The 16,483-nt window shown below is 48.9% G+C and overlaps 1 protein-coding gene across 1 annotated transcript in view; it reads right to left on the bottom strand.

The window, feature by feature from the left end:
* Nucleotides 1–16,483, bottom strand: part of Celf4 (CUGBP Elav-like family member 4) — a 293,998-nt gene that overhangs the window by 201,263 nt on the left and 76,252 nt on the right.

Below are 16,483 nucleotides of genomic sequence, written 5' to 3'. Positions count from 1 at the left end.
GGAGTTGGGGGAGGCATCCCCCGGGGGTGGGGGCCCAGGAAGCAGCAGACAGTTCCTTGTGAACTTGTTTAATGTAAATACATCATCTATTTATCTTTGGCTGTTAATAAATTCATGCATTATTAGAAAATCCCTCATACCAGCAGACCCGCTGTGTTAGATCAGCTCGTTTTAAGAGATTTCCTGTTGGCAGGATTCAAAGCCCACACCTGCAGCCGGCCCAGGCACAAGGATTTAACTAAACGCCGCAGATAATTAGATAAGTTAACCTCGCAAATTAAAACAAGCACATCGCATTAGCTGAGTTTATCCTAAAAGAAAATATTAAGTTCCCCCCAATAAATCGTTTAATAAGACTATAGGAAGATGTCATATCCAGTCTTCCCCAAACCTGGGGGTAGGAGGAGGGAAGGCTCAAACAGTGGCTGGCTAGTAAGTTTCCCTCCATTGAATGATTGCTGGGGATGAATGGGGTTCTTGCTGGGTGACCTAATGGGAGTAGGAAGTGTCCACGGAACAGGGTGCAGGCTGAAGCACATGACCAACAGCAAAGCTCCACCGCCTGATAGTATCAAGGGGTCTCAGTGGGATCTATCCCACCCTGCCATCTCACAATGCAAGGCAGCCCCTGATGTTGGATAAAGGGGGCTCACATCCACAGGGAAGACTTTCTGGAGGGGTTGTGTCTACCTATGACTTTGCTACTGAAAGTTCCTTGCATCTGTTAAATGCTGAATTTCTTAAAGAGTTAGTTGAAGTCTGTTTAGTTCAAGGCCACTAAGTCAAAGCAGAAGGTAATTTTTTGGGAGAGGGTACTGGGGATTGAACCCAGGGGCACTCAACCACTGAGCCACATGCCCAGCCCTATTTTAAACTTTATTTAGAGACAGGGTCTCACTGAGTTGCTTAGTGCCTCGCCATTGCTAAAGGTAGCTTTGAACTTGCCATCCTCCTGTCTCAGCCACCTGAGCTGCTGGGATTACAGATGTGCACCACTGTGCCTGGCTTTGGTAATTTGTTCTTTAGGAAAAATTGGTCTTTGCTAAAACCAAGGTGCAAAAACTAACCCGAGTGTAGACACAACTACTGTCTACAGGAGTATGTTGTCTAAGAGAAGAGTGCTTGCAAGTGGCTTACTAGTACTCAGTGTCACACCGTCACTGTGCTAATTACACATGCTTTGTATCTGTTCATTAAAGCAGGCGAGGCAGGACATTAACTTGAAAACAGTGTTGGATTGTCTACTCCAAAGTAATAAAACTGCACGGAGCACACCCCTTAATATGGATGCTAATGGAAATGGGTGTCCTCCCAAGCACTTCTGAATTATAGCAGGTTCCTCAATTTGTCAATCATGGAGGTGCTTGGAGATAAAGGCCACGAGGCAAAAGAGCGGGACCCAAAGGTGGCACCTCAGCAGAGCTGTGTTCAATTGTCTCTGGACTGTCACAGGGATGTATAAAATGTGGTGGGGAGGGTGAGGGAGGGTGGTGGGTAATGAGAAGGCCCCTTTGCATTCTACTTTTTTTGAGGTGCCCTGGCTCTCAGGAGGGAAATAGTGGCAGAGAGGAGTTCTCCTTATGGATCAAGCTCTTTCGGCCAAAAAGGAGTAATTGGTGTTTTCTCTTTGTGACCTTGTGTATGTGTGGGGGGTGGGGTGGGAGGTGAGCCTCTGTGTTGTTTTGCATTTACCATAAATCTGAATGTCCAAGAAACTCTGATGTGCAGTAGTGAGGTGGCTTAGGAACCTCTCCAGCACCGTGTGGCTTGCCCTGCTCCCTGTGTCCTGCCCTGAAAAGAGACTTTCTTTGCTGGGTAGGAAAAGCCCTCCAAGTAATCAGGGGAATGCCAAGTTCCCTCATCAGCTTCAGGGACATAGAAAAAGTAAAATTTCTCCTCAATCCTCTGCCAGCAGGACTTGCCCAGGACCCCAGGGGGCACCTCTACCAGGTACACTTCTAACTTGCCGTGTCTGCCCGCTGAGGCTGCTCTTGGTGCCCAGCTCCTCATTGGTCTGCTCAGGCCTCACCCTCCACACGTGCTGTATGCGACGGTCAGGCAGTCACTCTCCTATTCAGGAAGTGACCAAATTCCTCAGTGGAACATTTCATGCCCTCCTCAAATGGGCCGCAACCCATCCACGACTCATGACCCCTAATCCCTGGCCTCATGAACCCCAGCCTCCCCACACCCTCTCCTCCCTCTTCCTTTTCTTTGCTCATCTGTCACCTCCTTGGTATGCAGTCTCAGTTCCTCTCATCCACCACACCCTGCCTATCCCTGGGGGCACTGCCCCAATGCCCGGCACAATGTGGCTCATGGAGGGCATTCATAAATAGCCGCCACCTTGCAGCGCTCTCGAGCTACGTGAGCTCCAGATTCCAGCCCAGAGTCTCAATAGGCTGTCCTCTAATTGTTTGGCATGTACACCTTTTCTCCTCTTCAAGAGGGAAGCCCAAGGGGCGGCAGGGTCCTTGACCTCTCCTCACTTCCACCTGCCAAGCAGCACCTAGTGCAGGGCCATGCTCCTGGTGGGTGCTCAGGAAACACCGAATTGAATTAAAAACCTTCTCTCAGGCTCTGAGCAGTTACAGCTGTCGGATGCCAGCTGTCAGGGCGGCTGGGAGAGGCTGAATGCATATTCATTTCAGAGCCTCTGTCTCCCTGCCTTGAAGGGTCTCTGGACCGTTTTTTTTTTTTTTTTTTTTTTCAAAAAAACATGGGGATCTGGGATGCGATCTTATTTTTGCTCTCACTGGCTAGGGTTTTCAAGCTTTGGGGCTCCCTCATGCAGCTTCCAGGGGTGCTACCCTTTATGGGGGTGAGAGATGGGGAGTGAAGAGCACAGAGGGAGAACGTAGGTCCCCTGTGAGGCTCGTGCAAACCATTAGAATAGACATAACTTACAGCTTTCCTTGGGGCACAAAGGGAATGATCTTGAACCATCTTTAAACAGCTGGGCTTGGCAGGGATAGGTCCCGGGGTCTCTACGGATGCTCCTGTCTCCTATAACTGGCTCCCATTCAGTGGCTGGCCAGCCCTGTGCACTGTTATGCAGCTGGGAAGTGAGGTCAGCTGTCCTCCAGACCTAGGAAGTCAGGGGGCAGGGATGGGCCAGAAAGGGACAGGTGGGGAGACTCGCTCCCCTGTGGGGAGACAGATTCAAAGCAGCAATAGTGGCAGCAGTAGAGAGACCGATACTGTTTCCTACATGCAAGCAGGGTGTCCAGGGCTTTGCAGACGTCACTGTGTGTGATCCATAAGCGACCCCTGTGTGAAAGCACCACTGGCATCCCAGAGCCGAGAAAAAGATACTGAGGCACAAAGAAATGAAATGACCATCCCAAGGTCACACAGCAAGGAGTGGCAGAGCTGGGATTGGAAGCAGATTGACCAAATCAAGGCCTGAGCCCACCCAGCGGCATGGATGGGGTTTTGACCTGAGGGTCCTTATTGTTCTCTGAGAAGGAAGACAGTGGTAAGGGTGGAGTGACCATCATGCCTCTGAGAAGGAGGCTAGGGAATGTGGGACCTCTGGCTTTGACTGGGGCTGAGAAGTGAGGCCAGCACAGAGGGGGCTTTTATGATAGAAAAGCAAATCAAACTTGGGTGAAATAATGGGACCTTGGCTTATTTCCCAGGACTGGTCTAGTGTGGTAATTGCCTGCATTGCTCTACCTGCACAGGTGACTGGGACTGTGCTTCAGCACACCTGTGACCAAAAGCTCACTGCATCCTGGGACAGCACATGCCCCCTGAGGATGGGGACAGTTGAGCATGAGCAGGCCTTCTTCATGGTGCAGAAAATGGCCAGGGGAAGGGCCTCAGGGGCTGAGGGCAACACAGGACAGCCCATGACTCTCTGCTCTTCCACCCCAGCTCCTGGGCCATTTGCATGAAGCTCACCAGGAGAGTTGAGGCTGGTTTCTCAGGCAGGGCTGGCACAGGTGTGCTGTGTGCCTCACTCCACATCCCTTACCACAGCCCAGAAGAGGCTGTGTCCATTTCCAAAATATAAGGTGGTCACCACTTCCTGGCCCTGGAAGCAGGATGACCCACATTTGGAGAGTGTGTGCCCACCAGCACAACCATCAGCCCAAAGGGTGGGAATGATGAAGTGCCTGGGGAATGCCTGTAATGTGGGGACAGTGTCTGTTGGCTTGTCGGCCTTTGATATCTAAGCCACATGCAGAGGTGCAGAAGAACACAGTTCAAGAAAGATAGAGATAGGCCTGGAGTGGCAGTGCACAACTGTAAACTGGGGAGGCCGAGGCAGGAGGCAGGAGGCAGGAGGATGGCAAGTTTGATGGCAGCCTCAAAAATTTTATGGGATCCTGTCTCAAAATAAAAAATAAAAAGGGCTGGTAGAGTGTCCCTGGGTTCAATCTCTGGTACTGCAAAAAAAGATATAGATGGGACAAATATGGTGTCTAAGGGGCTGACGTGCTATTCCCTCCCTATCACGAGATCCATGGAATTAGAAACCATGTCAGTGGTTGGGATACACATGCTGAGCGAGCAGTGCTGTGTGGGAGAGGCACCTCTGGAACGAATCTGAGACTATTCTCTCCAGCCTCAGGCTCCTCCCGCAAGCCTTGAAGGTAGTCTGAGTGCAGGTGCACTTGTCCTGGGTATGGGTGGGGCTGCTGTTCCGCCTAGCCTAGCTTGCTCTAGTGTACCCTTGACTGTCTCTATCAGGCTGGAGACAGAGTGTACAGTTTACTACCTGTGGTACCCATCTCCTCTTCTCTTTTACCAACAGAAGCACAGTTTTGTTCATGGCAGATGTGTGCCTAGTCTTTGGGAATACATTCCCTTTTCCAGTCTATCTTACGGCTAGGATGGCCCTGTGACATACTTCTGGCAAACGAGACATACATAGATGTCTACTGGGGAGGGCATCTCTGGGAAATTATTCACATTCTTGATAAAAGGGACAGAGGTTAGCTGGACCCACCCTGCTTGACTGGAGTTGTGATACATGAGGCTAGAGAAACCACTTTCTAACCATGAGGGAAAGACTCTGACCCTGACATTATTATGCTGCTGAACCAACACCAGACCCTAGATGCCATGATATGCAAAGAAAACCAAGCTCCATTTGTTGATGCTATTGCAGCCAAAGTGTTTTTTTTTTTTTTTGGTTGTGGCGGGTACTGGGGATTGATCTCAGGGGCACTCAACCACTGAGCCACATCCCCAGCCTTATTTTGTATTTTATTTAGTGACAGGGTCTCACTGAGTTGCTTAGTGCCTTGCTTTTTGCTGAGGCTGGCTTTGAACTCACCATCCTCCCACCTCAGCCTCCCAAGCCACTGGCATTACAGGTATGCACCACTGCACTCCGGCTGCCAAATGTATTTTTAACCAATAGGGTAGTCACTGAAACTGAAATTCAGAGAGGGTAACACAGGACAGCCCCATGCCTTCCCAAGGTCTTCCCAAGACACACAGTCAGTAAGGCTCCAGGTAGAGCTGTGGCTGAAATTGGTTCAATTGCAACAATACTTCTGCAATCCAAGGACAGGTCAGGTTTGTGGACACGTGTGGAGTCATTACCCAGCACGATAACACTGTTCTTACCCTTCTGCAGCTGTGGCTTCCTAGGTTGTCCTCTAGGGTGGTGGAAGGAGAGTGGGCTCCGCACCAGACTCTCCTGGGCTTCATGGCCTTGCGTAAGCCCCTGTGCTTCAACTACCTCTTCTGTACAACAGCACAGATAATGCTTAGCTGAGAGTACCCGTGTGACAGTGTATTAAGTGAGATAATATTTGTGCAGTGTCTGGCTCTTGGTGAATGGCAACTGTCAGTGGTTAGAGAGGCAGAATTCTTTTATCTATCCTCCCATTTTGGGGAGAATGGTGCTAGATTTGATCACCAACAGAGGCAGGCAGTGTCTTGCCCATGACCTCTCTTGCCCTCCCCACCTCAGTGACAGTGGCCTGACTTCCAGCTGCCAGTACTCACACTTCTGGCTCCAGGACTTTCTATGAACGTGGAGCTAATTTTGCCCACCCGTGAGGCAAGCCAGAGGAGCTTGGGAGTTAATGATCCGTGGGTACATGCTCAGCCAAAGCCTGGTGGGAATCGGTGTATCAATACCCCAGCTCCCTGGACCCTGAGTGGCATGACTCTGAGGAGTGTGCCTGACACTGGTTCTGGAGTCCCCAGTGGGGTTAAGCTCCTCTCATAGTAGAAGCTGCTGTGACTGATAACATGCCCTTTATTGATTTCTTCTCCTCCCTGTCTCACTTCTCACTATTGACTGTGTTTCCTGGGGTCACTGCCCAAAGCCCATTTGGGCAAGCACCACTTGCATTCAAATGTTTGCCTGGAGTCAGCTTCTGGGGCGCTCAAACTAAGGCAACATCCTCTAGTGCCTAAAGTTAGGCTGGTAAATGCTAGATACCCTAGCAATCTTGTTCAGTGCAGTGGGTACAGTCTGGGTGATGTGACTCAGACCATTTGAAGTGACTTCCAAGACTCTGCATTTTGAACAGGGTCCTGAGGAAGCGCATGCACTGGCCCAAGGTCCACACTTTGGCCAGGGTGCACTTGTCAAGGCTGAGACGAGAGGGAGAAGGGTGCAACAGAGGATAGACTGGGAGCGCTTTGCAGAGGAAGGCAGGAGCACGGGCTGGGTCCTAAAGCTCTGGGGAGATTCTGGTGGGTGAGCAGGAGGAGGCAGAGCCATTCCTGGGAGAAGGAAGCTGGGGACTTTCTGGACAGAAGCCACACCTATTGTGTGAAGGATTTTGGGGATGACTGACCTGATGGGAGTTGACTGGCACATGTAGACTGTAAGGGACTGGAGGTTCTGAAGCACAGTAGTGTAAGAGAGGTGTCCTTATTCTCCAAGCACTCTCCTGGTTTTCGTCCCTGAGTCCAGAAGAAACATTCAGGTTTTCCTGGCTCCCCAAGGTCTTCTTCCTCTTACAACCTACTTTAATTTAAATATTGACTGACCCTCAAAGGACCATGCGCTAAAGACTTGGTCTTCAATGTGGCTCCATGGAGAGGTGGTGAAGCTTTAGGAGATGGGCTTATGGGAGGATTTCAGGTCATTAGAGGCATGCCCTTAACTGGATTGTGAGTCCCTTCTTCTATTTATTTTTGCTCCCTGGCTTATGATGTAAGCGGTTTTGCCCTGCCTGGCATGATGTGCTGGTTTCACTACAGGCCCCCAAACAGTGGGGCCAATTGTTCACATGCTGGAACCTCTAAAACTATGAGCTAAAAAAAACCCTTTTCTCTTTATAAGTTAATTATCTTAGGAATTTTATTATAGTGATGGAAAACTGACAAACACGCTATGTTTCCAACCCTTTGTCCCTCACACACACAGCAGAATTCTATCCTCCCTTCTGGTCATTACAATCCACAAGCATCTCCTGTCTCTGAATTGCAATGGGGCATATAGTCCAAGATGCATATTTGAGCATTGTTGGGGACACTGTTCTGTGCACTATAGGCAATTTAGCGGCATCTGAGCCATTTTACATTTTCATTATTATCTAATTATTTTGTACATGAATTAATAGTCACAGGCTTTTATTGTGGTGAAGAACCATGGAGGTCACTCACATCATTGTTTTGTTATTAAAAATCACACTTGGCTTGTTTGTAGCAATCCATATAGCATATGATTTCCACTAGAAAATGAGAAAGCTCACACCCAAGTCATCCAGCAGGTTGGTGCCCTCTGTGCAGTCGGCCAGTGTTTGAAGGGTCAGATGTTTCTTCTGCGCTGTGCTGGGCACAGAGCTGGATAAGAGGAACACCTTCAACACATCTGCCTTATGTCCATTCAGCTGCCAGGAGAGGAAGCTACCTTTATGGCGCCCCCTCGTGGTCATATGAAGACATACCATAAGTGCCTTGGATGGCCACATGCAATTGAGGCACAATAAACTTGGGGCACCCTAGAGAGACCTCATCCTTTAGAACTCTGGGACTTTTCTCTTTACAACAACTCTTTTCATAAGAAATTGAAGAATAAAGAACAATACTGTCTTTTGCCATCATCACCCAGGGTTCCTCATCTTTGATGATAAATGACAGCCCACAGTTCCAGAACCCCACTGGTCAACAACACAGACATCTGGCCCTGTGCCGGCCCACGCACATGCTCTCCAGAAGAAACCCCGCCAATTCTAAAACACATCAGTCTGGGAGCCGCAACTCACACAGACATTCTGTTAGTCTTGCTTTCTTGCAAAAGGTCAAGAAGTCCTTTAATAGCCTCACATAGACTCATGCGGGCATGGCCTTCACTGTAACCTCAGGCTCCCTCTCCTGGGGATGCACACCTTCCATGCACACCCACACTCACACCTGCGCCAGCTGCAGCTACCCAGGCCAAAGCACCTCCACCCAGAATTCCTTCACACATTCATGACCACTAAGTGAGGTCTTCTTCTCTTTTCAAATGTACCCCCCGGTAGGTGTGCAAAACTGGAAATTCTCCAGGGATGCCTGGAGGTGATCTGGATGGAGAAGGAACTGAGAGAATGAGACCTGCTAGGATGCCCCTGGGAGGTGCTAAGGGCAGTGATGTCACTCAGCAGAGAGAAGGCTGCCTGACACCTGTCCACCCGTCTTGCTCTGAACAGTTCCAGTTCTCAGCACAGGAACAGGTGAAGCATTGGGGTCCGAGACTCAAAGCAAAATCTACAGTTAACAGAGCAGCTTGGGGAGCACAGGGTGGTTCAGGATGCTCCTGGGGACTGGAAAGCTCCCTAGGGGGCAGAGTTCATCCAAAAGAAGTGACATTGGACAAGAACACCATGGTTCTGGAGGATTGTGGCCAGGAGAAGGTCTGCACTGGCTGAAGAATTTTCAGGTGGGAGCTTTATCTCACAAGGATCACCTTGGCCATCCTACGTGGAATGCATCAGCTGGGTGGCTGGGCAGCCCCCAGTGCACCCTGCTTTGTCTCATTAGAATCCTAGGCACTTCCCATCAAGGTTCTTCTGTCATGAGTTGTCGTCACACTTGCCTCCCCAACCCGATGACAAGCTCCCTCCTCAACTGGCTGTGTCTTATTCATTTATGTTCCATGCCTGACACTCTGCCTTGTAAATTACAGGTTACTGCACATGGTGCTGCGCCGATTCCCATGGTGACTGGGACCCAACCACGCAGGGGCCAGCACTGCACAAAGAGGTGAGATGCCTGTCTGGTGTCCCTAGGAAGAGACCTGAGCAGGGGGCAGGGGTGGGCTTGACGCCAGAAGTCTGGCTTCAGCCCTGAGGCAGCAGTGTGGCTGGCATGCCTCAGGGAGGGACAATTTGACCCTCTTTATTACACTTGTCACCAATGGCGTCAGGCAGTGGAGAGCAGGAGACACAATCAGGCTCATTCTCCCACTGTCCCCTCATCTCCCTGTCATCTGAAGTAATGTGAGTGATGCCAATTCTATTATTCTTAGTAATATAAAGTATGTCAAAGCTAGAAGGACTCCAGGGGGAATCGGGCCCACTGCCTCCTTCCTAGCCCAGAGGGTGGCTTCAGGGAGAGTCTGAGTTGAGCGGAGTCGAGTGGGGCCACAGGGCCTGCTCTGGCAGTCTGGACTCTCACACCCAGCCAGGCTGGGTCCACTAGCTTGGGTGCTATCTTGCTATTTCTTTCTTTCATGTACCTGACTGTGGACACTGGGGTTCTCTGATTCTTTCAGATAAATATGTTAGGGAGCCTTGCTGAGTATAGGCCATGGCCAGGCCTGGGCTGTGTTGTGAGGATCACAGAGAAGACGGGTTCCTACAGGAGTCAAGAGTCACTCATTTGACTAATGAACACCTCCTCAGTCAGTGTGGACAAGGCCAAGAAGAAGAAAGTAGTTAGGGACAGTGTGGGCAAAGCCCCAGGGAAGGAGGAAGACTTCAAGATGTCTCTGGGGGAGGGGAGCAAAGTAGAAATAGCGGGTCCTGGGGCTAGAGTGGCCGGCCTGTGTGGAGAAGGAAAGACAAGATCTGTGGGTGCCACAGCTGCAGCCCCTTTGCCCAGCTGGCCCTGCCTCTGGATCTAAAACCCTTTGGCCCTCCCTCCAGGACCCCTGGTGCTCCCTTCTGGATAATGGCCCAGGCCTGTGTCATATGGTGGAGAGCTGAGCTGCTGGATTGGGAAGCCTGGGCAGGACACAAGCCTGGCAGACCTGTGGGGGCCAGGGCTCTTCCAAAGGGGGAGGGGCTGGGGCATCCCCCACGTGGCATTGGAGGAAGCAAATATTCTGGTCCCAGTTCTGTCATGAACAAATCCCCAACTCATATCACTCAGATCACAGATTCCAGTGAGTCAGAAGAGAGAAGTGAGCTGGGGTTGGTGCTGAAGCTGGTGGCCCTTGGGCCAAATCTGCCCTGCAGATGGAGATAGGAGGGTGTGAGTGGCAGCCAGAAATGAGCTTTCTTGCTTGAAAGTGCCTTTTCCCTCTGCTGCTGCTCTCTACCACTCGTAACTCCCTCTGCACCCCCACCATCTAAATGTGTGGCCACACCTCCTACCCCCCATGCCCTAGGGACCCTTGTGCTTGTCCCCAAAATGAATGAGAACTAGTGAGGAATAGGGAACGTTCTGTTCTGGGGCCTCTCTGTCCTGCCTTCCACCCCATTCTTGGCCTGAATACAGGGTTTGATACCTTAACACTATTGATGGTTGGGGTCAGATCATTGTTGGGGACAATGTTCTGTGCACCATAGGCAATTTAGCAGCATCCCTGGCCTGTCCTCACTAGGTACCAGTAGCATTTCCAGACAATATCAAACGTCCTGGAGGGTATAAATATCCCCTCCCCTACAGGACAGGTGGATATTTCTTTTTTAGGGAATATGGAAAAGAAAAACTGTATGTCACTTATTTTCTCAAGAGAGAATGAAAAAAAGCATGAGACCAGGTGGGAATCACAGAGAAAGGGCTGGTGGGACACCCTCCCCCACCCATGATTCAAAATGCCCTGGAAGAACTTTTTTCTCCTATCATGGAAGAGTGAGTTCTCAGTGTTATGGGTTGAATAACACTGAATTCTCAGCTTTATGGGTTTGACCCCTGCAAAAAGATGTTGAAGTCCTAACCTCTAGTACTTGTGAATGAGACCTTATAGAAATAAGGTCTTTGCAAATGATCGAGTTAAGATGAAGTCATTAGAGTGGGCTCTAATCCAATAGGACTGGTGTCTTTCGAGAAGGAAAGTTTGGAACCAGGAATAGACAATGTATGCAGGGAAGATAACATGAGGAAACAGAGAAAAGACCATTTATAACCAGCGAATGTCCAAGGCTCCCAGAAGCCAGGAGAGGGGCATGGAACAGATTCTTTCTCACAGCCTTCAGAAAAAAAACAGACTTGCTGACATCTTGATTTGGGATTCTGAACTCCCAGAACTGTGAGACAATAAATTTCAGCCACCTAGTTGGTGGTACTTTGTTGCAACACTCCCATAACTAATACTTGGCAAGGACAGTAGGACTGGGCAACCGGGTGGCGGGGGGGGGGACTATGTGGAGCTAGCTGTGACCTCATGATCTCAAGCAGAAACACAGAGGGAGGCGGGAACTGGGAGACTCCATGCAGATGCTGACAAGACCCAGTCTCACTGTACAGAGACAAACCCAACAGGACAGACAAGTGGAAATACATCACATTTCTAAAATGAAACGCTTTGATTGAGCCAATCACTGGAAGTTGTAAAACTACCCTGAAGAATTAACAGCCTCCGTACATGCTAACTACATCCATCATAAATTCGTCTTTAGTTTCTGTTATCATATCACTGTCTCTGGGGACCCCTGTCTTGTCATCATTTGCCCTTTATAATTTATTCATCTTGTTCTTGCCTGCATGCTTTCTACTTATCATTCATCTTTACAGTTGTACATAAAAGTAGATGGATCTTTCAATGGCAGGGCTGTCAGGGAAGGAGATGGGCCTTGTCAGGGAAGCCCTGAAGGCTAGGAAAGGTCCCACTAGAGTACCCTATGGGTGTCAAGGTAAAGGAGGGGTGGGCAAGAAAGAGTGGGGAGGAGATAGGAGAGACAGCGAGAAGGAAGAAAGCGGGGGGCGGGGGGAAGATTCAAAACAAGAGAGAAAATGAGGGAGAGGAAAATGTCCATAAGAGAGAGGAGAAGAGGAAACAGGCAGAAAAGGAAGAAAGAGGAAAAAGAGAAAGAGAAAGAGGAGAAAACGGGATTAAGGCAAAGGAAAGTGAGAAGAAAGGAGAACGACAGAAGAGACACCCTGAGACAGGGGTGGGGGGTGCTAGGAATTCAACTGAGCTTTTTTTTTTTTTTAATTTTGAATTTTAACATCTTTCCTGGTAAACTCAAAGAAGCATGCACTGAATTTCCATGGAAATGACCCACCTTGAGTTGTGGTGAGTGACCTGAGTCAGTCGGGAATCGTGATGGCAGGGACACTGCAAGTCTGCTGGGCTGATTTGAGGGGTGGGTGTGGGAGGCAGTGGGGAGGACGGTGTTAGTTTGCTTTGTATTCTAGGGTTGCTAGAGTGAGGACACGAAAGCCAATCTTTAACTAGTGAATTGGAACTTTAATGTTTACCAAGCAGATACAGCTCCCCTCCCCAGCCAGCCTGCCTCTCACCATTTCCAGGCCTCCTGCTAACTGGACCCAGCTCTCCCCTTGCCAGCCCTGGTGCAGAGACCTTTCTGCTGCCAAAGGAGCAAAGTGTTGCCACCACTTGTCATATCTTCTGGTTTTCTCTAGTCAGAGCCTCCCCCCTGAGGCCGGCCCTGTATTCCCAACTTTGGAAACAGATGGGCTTTTCCTGGAAGACAACTCCCTGATAAGTCCCCAAAGCTAGAGGAGCTGAACTAAGCATCAGGGCTGTATTTTTAAGGAGCACAGTTCTTCCACAAGGTCTCCTGTACACACTGGGCCCCAGGTAGCTCTCAGAGAAAGCAGGCTTCTGCTGCCCAGCACATCTCTGGCTCAGGTGGGCAGGCCAGTGCAGGGCTCCTTGCCTGAGCGCATGCCCATCCCTGAGCGGTTTCTCAGGTCTCTCATCTGACATACTCGTTTTACTCCCAGCTTTCTATTCCCACCTGCCCATGTCCTGAGGGAAAACTCAGCAATTCCTGTACTCTGTAGTCACCTCGGTCCCTGCTAAACTCCTCAGATCACTAGTGATGCTAACTGAGATGGGTATCCTGGGTGATGCTAGCAGACCAGTGCTATTAATCAATTGCGCAAACCTTGGGCAAACCTCGGTCTCCTCATCTGTTGGGAAGACTCATATCTTCCTCAAAGGTGATTGAGAAGATAAAATGTGGCAATGGAGGTAACGTGCTTGGCTTCATACCAGTCACATAATAAGTGCTGAACAGTATTAATTGTGATCATTGAGCAATTGTCCACATTATCTATTTTTAAACACCCGCTACCTTATACGGTTAGTTATATTTGTTTGTGTGTGGCTTCTGTCCCGACTTGATGATGTGTGGTAAATGCAAAAGGGAAGGGGGGTGTGCTTTGATCTCTGCTTCCTATGGGCCACAGCACAATGCTTGATACACACTCAGCAAAGACTTGCTGATGGACTTAGCTCCACAATTGCTCCATGTTGACCCTACCCCTTCAATAGTGGTACAAACACTGAAAACAGAAGGGAATGTGTTACAGGGGGCCAGAAGACTAGGAGACTAGGAGATATTGAAAGTGTGTATGGGGGTGGGGTTAGAAAAAGTGGAATCCACCTGCCTAGATTCTGGCAGAAGGCCATGCCCAAAAGGACCCTAATGAAGCTTCACGCTTTAGTGATCTCATCCTACTAAAATCAAGCAAAACTAAAAATTAATAATCCATTTGTGACGCTGGTCCAGGATGACTCCATCAGCCATTGAAACAGTTTTGATTAGGCTGAGTCCCAAGGAAACTGACCTCTGATTTATAAGACCAGCCACTATGGTCTTGCTCCTGAGCTTCCACTATCCCATGAGAAATGAATGTCAGTGCCCCTCTTTAGTCCCCAGATGATGGCCCATGTTAGGGGCATCTTCAGGTCTATGTCCATTGCTTCACAGTTGTTGTTGGTAGTGATGGTGTGTGTACTTGTGTGCATGACAACAATGAGATTCTTTTTCTTGCTGGAAATAGGACTCTAGCTCCATAACTTGCTGGGAAACAGAAAATACTACCTGTACTATCTTTCCCTGCTCTTTCTCTCTTCTGTGAGAAAGTAGAGGGCTGATTTTAATGGATTGATTTTAATGGATTTTGAAGTCTGGAAAAGTGCCTGAATTGCTGAGCTTACCAGTTTTCCAGGTTCTTTTTTCAATTTCATTCTCCTTAGTCAGGTGTGGAGTGTGTCCACTAGGGCACCTAGTGTGGTCACCCCAGACAAGAAGAGGTCTTCCTCTTTCCCCTCAACCAAATAGGCAGCCCTGGGCACAGGCTCAGTAAGCAGGAACAGGTATTATTCGGTTGGGCAGTAACATTTTGCTTGGTTCTATCTCTGCATTTGCTAGTGCTACACTTTCTCTGATCTCCAAGGAGAGAACCAACTAACAATAATAATGCCAGTTGCGTTTTCTGGAATCAAAATGACTCCACTTTAAAGCATAATTTTACTTCTTCATTTTTTTCCCCATTTGTCGGCATGTGAGTTGGTGAGGGGACAATGTGCCCTCAGAACTTGGAGCTGCAATTCTATCTTTTCTCCCTGTACCTCCCCTCCATCCCCCCGCTGGCTGGTGCCTGCCCTGAGAATTGTGTGATGAGGCTTTTGAGGCTGTGAGTCTCCCCGAGAAGCCTTTGAAGAAAGGACGGTGTTCCAGGCAGCGGGTGGGGACTCTAGGCTATGCTTCAGCCCTGCCACCGGCTTCTATCTCCACCCCTCCCCTTTCTCAACATACATTCATATTTCTTTTTGCCTTTCCTCTCAAACTTGCCCAACTTGTCTTTGTGATTTCAGAAAAAAATGCCACTGGATCTCCAAGTATGAAGGATTAGCACAGATTATGGGGAACAGTGTTAATTATTGGTGGAAGGGGGGCTGGCGCGTCACTCCAATGTGCTCCTGATTTCCCCTGGGCCTTTCTGCCTAGTAATAAGCCTTCTTTAATCTGGCAGGCCCCTTGGTGAAATCAGCACCACGGACAGTGATATTGATTGCTTCTGAGAAACCATCACAGCTGCTCAACCAAATTACCTTTGATATGTGACCTTTAATGTAATTACTGCAACATCAAAGTATTTCTATAAATTATTAAAGAACTAATACACTCCATCATTTAGCTATTCTATTATATGTAAAATAAACAACCACAAGTTAATGTTAGATCCTGAACAATCCACACTCCGGGCTGAAATTCTACCAGTTCCTGGCTTCTCCCCTTTCAAAATCCTAAACCTCCCCCTCCCACCTTCTCTCTTTCTGTTTCCTCATCTGATTCCAGCTTTTAGCCGTCATGGAACTCCCCAGCAGTCTCCCTCAAGCTGATGAAGGGCCTCCTATAACAATATGGTATTTTCTATTCCATTTGGGTGGCTCTAAAATATCTATCACAATCTCCCCCAAACAAAGTACCATAAACACTTTATTAATCAGCACAAACCTTTCTCAGAAGCCTTTGATTATCTTACAATATGGCTTTATGCTTCGCACATAACGTGGGGCGATGTGGAGCATATTTCTGCCATCTTACAGAGGGCACCCAGAAAGTAATTACTATAATATATGTGCATGTAGCCGCGCCACTAAAAAACCAACTGGGAATGGCCACCCTGCCAGAGCTGGGCTCCACACAAAATCTGTGCGGCACTCTATTTCCATACATTTGCATCCGCGGGTATGTTATTAAGATGACTCAGCCCCGTGCTTTGCAATCACAAATACCAAAATCCAATACAAAGGCTGTCTTAATGGAAGGAAGGGACCATGTAATTCAGCACTCCCCACCCTGAAAGGGTAAAGAAAGATCTTGGATGCAAAGGAAGGCTGTCTCCGCCCCGGGTTGCATTTTCTCTCTCGGTCTACCTGGTTAACCTTTCCCGCTGTGGGGCAGAAATGGAAACGTGTGTTTACATACGGGTTGCTTGGTAAGAAGGTAAACATGCATGTGTGAGCATGGCAGTGCATACACAGAGAACACACGTGCTTCCCTGCGGCGTCCATTGTATAAGCCTAAACATCGTGTATTTATAAATTCTTTAAATTATGCCCACAAACACACATCTTTCCATTTATCTTTAGATACTCAGCAGCCGTATATCTCCCCCCCCCCCCCCATCGCTCGGAGCCCACAGGAGAGACCGCGCAGACTCTTGACCCGAGGAACACTTCTTATTTTATGGTGATGAACTAGCCTCGATAATAGCCATGGCTGATATCACACCCAGTTAGGGGGGCCATAAATAATTCTCCTCTCCCCCGCACAGAAGCTATAAACCAGGGCTGAGGCGCGATAGTTTATCAAAGACGAGGGCTGGCTCCTTAAATAAACCGCGGTGATCTCACTCGCGGCGGCGCCGAGCT

Source organism: Marmota marmota, unplaced genomic scaffold (genome assembly GCF_001458135.2).
Source record: "Marmota marmota marmota unplaced genomic scaffold, marMar, whole genome shotgun sequence".
In the NCBI taxonomy this organism is placed as follows: domain Eukaryota; kingdom Metazoa; phylum Chordata; class Mammalia; order Rodentia; family Sciuridae; genus Marmota; species Marmota marmota.
Note: the sequence above shows the minus strand (reverse complement) of the source record. Positions and strands in the feature narration are given on the sequence as shown.